A 6,000-nucleotide genomic window follows, 5' to 3' on the forward strand; every position below is an offset into this window, starting at 1 on the left:
GCTGCAAAAGGCAGTGGTTCTGAAGTCAAGATGAAGCTGTCCAGGACAAGGCAAGGCAAGTGGACAAAGAATGAGTCATAGAAGAACATTGGAGAATGGCCTAAAGAAGATGCTGATCAGAGTAGGGCACCAATGGCATGAGTGCATAGTTCAAGTGGCAAAAGGAGGTGCTACTGAGAAGGGAAAAATGAGAGTTATTTATTTAGTATCTTATTATTATTATTTAGTTTTTGATCTCTAGTATTCAGTTGCCTACCTAACATCTCTTCAAGTGTATATTTCCGGGTTTTCTTTCTTCTTCTTTTTTTTTTCTTCAGTACTGGGGAATCAAACCCAGGGCTTACATATGCTAGGCAAGCACTCTACCACTGAGCTATAACCCCAGCCCTGGTGAATATTTTGGAATCATCCTCTACTAAAAAAAATACATCTTCTCCAACCCCTGTAATTCCTCTTCTATCTTCATTTTGTTTTTAAAATTCTAGACAGGAGTATTGACATTTGCCCAGTCAGCTATTGGAAAAACCTAAGAAATAAAAGTCATCCTTGCCACCCCTTCTCACTTCCCACCCAGGCTCCTCCTCCCTGCTCTTAAGGCTTGCAACATGCTCTCAGCCTCCATCCAATAGAATAAAAGACTAACAAAGAACCACCTGCAGGGTACATAGGCTCCTGGTTCAGGTTTGATCATTTACACTTTGAATAATCCAAGGCACACAAATGTCCTAACCCTTTTGTCTTCTTATTTTCTCTTAGTTATTATGAGATACTTTTTGGAGTGGAGATTGAACCCAAGTGTGTTCTACTACTGAGCTACATCATCTTCAGCCCCTTTTTATTTATTTATTTATTTATTTATTTATTTATTTATTTATTTATTTATTTATTTATTTATTTTGGTACCAGGAATTGAACAGAGAGGTACTCAACCACCAAGTCACACCCCCAGCCCTAGTTTGTATTTTATTTAGAGAGAGGGGTCTCACTGAGTTGCTTAGCACCTCTCCATTGCTGCGTGAGGCTTTGAACTCCAGATTCTCCCAAGCTGCTGGGATTACAAGCATGTGCCATGACACCTGGCTTATTTTTTGAGACAGGGTTTTCCAAAGTTGCTGAAGATGGCTTTGAACCTCTGATCCTCCTGCCTCAGCTTCCCAAAATGCTGGGATAATAGGTGTGAACCACTGCACCCAATATGAGACTTACATGAATTAATACATGTGAAGAACTTAGTATAATATCTGACAAACAGTTGCCTTTAAGAAGGGATTAAAGACCTAAAGCTGGACCTGGGGATATAGCTCAGTTGGTAGTAGTGCTTGCCTCATATGCATAAGGCCCTGGGTTCAAACCCCAACACCACAAAAAAAATCTGAAGATCACTAATTTTAGAATACTGTTTGTTCTTCTGATCTCATTCTGCCTGCAAAGTTTATGGCCATATTTCTTAATTATTGTATTTATTAAACATTAAATTTTAAATTCATTAAAAATTTCTTGAATTTTTATAAATGCTTAGATGATTACAAATAATCAACATATTTTTATTTGATTTTATAAATCAAGCTAGTAGTATTAATTTTGAATACATCAAGTGATTTCAACTGTGTTTTATACTTTAATTCATTTCCTTAAGGTAATAAACACCTACAGATTAGCTGCTTTGTAATTTTTTATTAAAATTATCAATAATTAGTTCTAATACATAAATTAAAATCTAATTTTTCAATATACCTTCATTTAAAAAATAAAACATCATTAAATTCTAAGCAAAACACCTTTCTCAACATTTTGTTAACTGCACATATTTATACTCTAAGTGGCTCACCATTTGTTATAAAAGTTTTTAGAGTAAAAACATAACAGCTAGGTTTTAAGCATGGAGGAAAACAAACTTTTAGAGTGGTTGTTGGCCCCTGGGCTTTAATGACCTCCCCCATCCCACCTGTCACACCAACATTCACATTCTCTTTTTACTAATCCCTCCTTAAAGCTAAATTCAACTCCCCCTTTTCCAGGTAAAAGGTTCAGCATGAGAGGGAAAATAAGGACATTACTAACCCTGAGTACTGAACTGCAGCGTTATTCTACTGCTACGCAGTCATTCTCAATGCTTCCTCTTGCTAGTTCTCATTGCCAATCTTCTACAAGCAAAGATATGGAACCTGAACACTAGGGTTAACAAATACACCTGTGTGACAGGAGAAACTTCACCTGTGGTGGTAGTAGGTTAATGGAAGCATGGCTTATATGGTTACTTTGCCAAAAATTGTTCAGGATACCAAAACTTTCTTTCATGAAGAAACTCAATGGCAGAGTCAGGTTAGAATTGAAATTTAATAGCACACATGCAGTGGAAGGTTCTCATTTTTAATTAAGGTTCCTTCCATGGGAAGAAACCAATGAATGACCAGGTCCATTATCCTACTGAAATCTCCATGCTCTACCCAGATGCGTGTGCAATGCCATCCTTTGCCCTTCTACCACAAATGGATGAGTTATCCATTCAGAAGCCAGAAACCTACTCTATGCCATGTATGCCAGAAGAATTCTCATTTCTGTGAGAGCTAAAGAGAACCCACTAACACACATGAGTGGAGCCAAAATTAAACAGGCAAAAAAGCAAAAGGGCAAAAGCTACTGTGAAGAAAGCCCATTCAAAAACGGGAGGAAAAAGATATATTAGCTTGAGCAACCACACTGTTTCTCCTATCAAACAGAACCTCAGAATAGATGGGAATGTGTCCAGCTCCCAATTCTGGTGTATGCCATAACAGGAAATAAAATTATGGCTCAGCTGCAAAGCTCTGGGCCCTCTTTTTCCCAGTGGCCTAAATCAATCCCCAGTCCAGGACAAGATGCTGAGCGAGATGCCTAATTATTTCAGGCCACTAGGGTAAGCACTATTCCTGGCAAATCTGCAGGCAGCGCCATGGATGAGGGTTTCTAATTCTCTTTGGTGATTTGGCTCAGTGTAAACTGAGATTTTTCTTTCAGTCTTTCAGACAGATAAGCAGGGAAGATCAGCTCCAGTCCTAAGAGAGACACAATCAAGGTCAATTTCAGTTCCTTTTCTGTGCAGGAAAGTCTACTTTTGCCCTGCTGCCTTCCCAACACCTGTCCTTACATTTTTTATCTGCTTATCAAATACCTAGTGAGAGGTATTTGGCACACTGTGTTCTGGTCCTCCGCCAAAAGCCTCTCAGTCTAAGGAATAACAAGAGTTGCCTGCAAGGCAGTTTTCCTGAGAGGCCAATCTAAGACCCTTGGCTGTGAATCTGAGTATTTTAAGGGTGAGGTTGAGTTCGGTGTCTCCTTAAAAGAGGCAATACTGACTGCTTCAACTTGTCTAGTACCAAATCCCTAATTCTTGGCTGGGCACTGCTCTCACAGTATACCCAGTTATTATCTAACATTAAAAAAGCAAATCTATTTATTTCTATTCAGAAAATAATGAAACCATTTTAAAAGTTTGGGGGCTAGAGGGACAGCTCATTGGTAAAGCATTGCCTCATATACATGAGGCCCTGGAGTTCCAGCCCTACCCCCTACACACACTCACACCTCAAACACATACACACACAAAGTTTAGAAGAGGTATCTAAAGTGAATTCAACAAGGCAGTGTTGTAGCTGGAAAGTGGATCAGCTGACACCTGTCCCTGGTTTTGTAGGTCACAGCTTCTTTGTTAGTTTAGAGCACTGTTTTACTTACCTTTCATCCTTGAAAACTTCTATTTACTTTCTTAAATGGAGCATACCAGTGGAGATGTGTCAAGTGTACATTTCAGGCACATATACAATACATACAGACTGAGTCTTCTGCCTGTTGGATACACAGCTCCAGGATCAAGGATTTCTAAGGTTGTGAAGAACAACAAATGAGGCATTAAGGTAAGCAGGCTCTAATGGAAAAGAAAGCATCCTGTGCCCCTCCAAAGACAGCTTTAAAACCTCTTCTTCTTTATTACAAATAAAAACTAACCAATTTATCCTGTGCTTTTTCAAACTGCACTGCTCTCCCTCAGTATCTTCATTAAAGAAACGCAAACACATGTGCTTTGAAATGGGCAGGTGTAAAAAAACATTCTGCACAATTATATCTAGGCTTCCTCAGATTTATATCACATGCATACATATATTTGGAGGACATTAATTCACAATGACAGCTGAGCATGACAAATGCAACAGTACACAAGTTGGAATGCTGGAAAAAATGCAACTACAAACCCCATGCAGACAAACACATACAATGAGTTTTCCCTCATCACACACTTGGCCGCACTTACAAGGAGCTTAAGCACAATTGAAAAACCCCAAACACGGGAGGCTTCGGTGCCGCGAGCTGCCCCCACACATGGAGCCGCGCCTTCATCTACAGGCGTGATTATCGCGCGTCCCCGGGTACAATTGCCCTCCCACCCGCATCCCACTGCTCTAACACGCGCGCGCGCCCGCCCGCCAGGGAAGCGGCGGCTCCCTGGGGCTGGGGGCAGGGCCAGTGGGGCGGGATCGCCGCGGGGCCGGGCCTCTGCGCCTGGGGAGGGGACGGGGGGGGGGGGCGGGCGCGGGGCGGCGCCCGGGTCACGTGGGCGGGCGGGAGCAGCTGACGGTCCGCTTGGGAGCCTGGGCTGTCCTCTCGCGCGCGGCGCTGGCCTGGGCGGCGGCGGAGGAGAAGAAGGAGAAGGGCGGCGGTGGCGGCAGCGAAAGAGGAGGGGAAGACGGGGGCGGCATCGGACTGGAGCCAAGCGGCTGCGCTAGCTGCCCGAAGCGCAGTCGTGAGCTCGCCCGCCGGGCCCCCACCCCTGAGCTACACCCTGCGGTGCCTAGCTCTGCCCGTGTCCGTGCCCCCGCGGGGAGCGCGCCGGGGCTGCCCCCCCGAATGACGGGCGGAAGGTTCGACTTCGACGATGGCGGCACCTAACTGCGGCAGCTGGGAGGAGGGCAAGGCGCATGGGCATGGCATCTGCACGGGGCCCAAGAGCCAGGGCTTGTACTCGGGCTCCTGGTCCCACGGCTTCGAGGTGGTCGGAGGCTACACCTGGCCTAGTGGCAACACCTACCAGGGCTACTGGGCTCAGGGCAAGCGGCACGGGCTGGGGGTGGAAACGAAGGGCAAGTGGATGTACGGGGGGGGGGGGGGGGGGGAGTGATCACATGGTTTCAAGGGGCGCTACGGGGTCCGGCAGAGCCTGTGCACCCCGGCTCGCTACGAGGGTACCTGGAGTAACGGGCTGCAGGACAGGTACGGCGTGAAGACCTACGGGGACGGAGGTGAGCGGCGTCGCGGGCGGCTCAGCTGCTCCAGGAGACGGTGCGGTGGGCATTGCCCAGGCTGCGGGGAAGCGGGGAGGACGCGAAGCGCACATATCCAGAAACCCGCCAAAACACCTGGGGAAGCCTCCCACCCACTTCCCGCGCCCTCCCTCCCCCGGGAGGGTGCTTTGGGATGGGACTGGTGCGTGAGGGGTTAGTCTGACCCCGTTCTTGAAGCGGGCGATGTGTCCACACCCGGGGGAGTGAGGCGTGAATATACCTGGCCGGTGCCGCGCTGCACTGACACCAGGAGGGAGCGCCACCCGGGAATGTTGGGCTGGAGAGAGGACGCTGTCACTCGAGCCCGTCTCATTACGTTCCTGATCCCTCCCTCTCCTGGCCGGGTTTGAAATCACCACTCCCGTGGAGTTAGAGCGAACGCCCTGAGCTTGTGAGGCTGCGAGTCTGTGCTAAAGGCTCCTCGGATTGGTTTCACGTGGAGTCTCCTATTTCGCATTTGGTCCTCTAGTAGCCTAAAGATAGAAGCCAGAACCCCATAACTAGGATGTTGGGGAATTGAACCTTATTTAGGGTGCATTTGAGAACGTCCTGATCAAGGGAGCAAAAAGGCCACCTGATGCAGGTGGGATTCAAGTGGTGTATGTTTTTCTTTCTAGATTTCTTTTGCTTCCTTAAAAGTAATCTTTGCAGACCATTGGACAAATTAATGGGAAAATAGTTTAGA

General features: G+C 46.3%; 1 pseudogene; it reads left to right on the top strand.

Annotated features, from left to right (window-relative positions):
* The first annotated feature begins 4,648 nt into the window (after positions 1 to 4,648).
* On the top strand, positions 4,649 to 6,000 carry LOC101960471 (junctophilin-1 pseudogene; annotated as a pseudogene).

The sequence above is a fragment of the Ictidomys tridecemlineatus genome, unplaced genomic scaffold (genome assembly GCF_052094955.1).
Source record: "Ictidomys tridecemlineatus isolate mIctTri1 unplaced genomic scaffold, mIctTri1.hap1 Scaffold_85, whole genome shotgun sequence".
Taxonomy (NCBI): Eukaryota; Metazoa; Chordata; class Mammalia; order Rodentia; family Sciuridae; genus Ictidomys; species Ictidomys tridecemlineatus.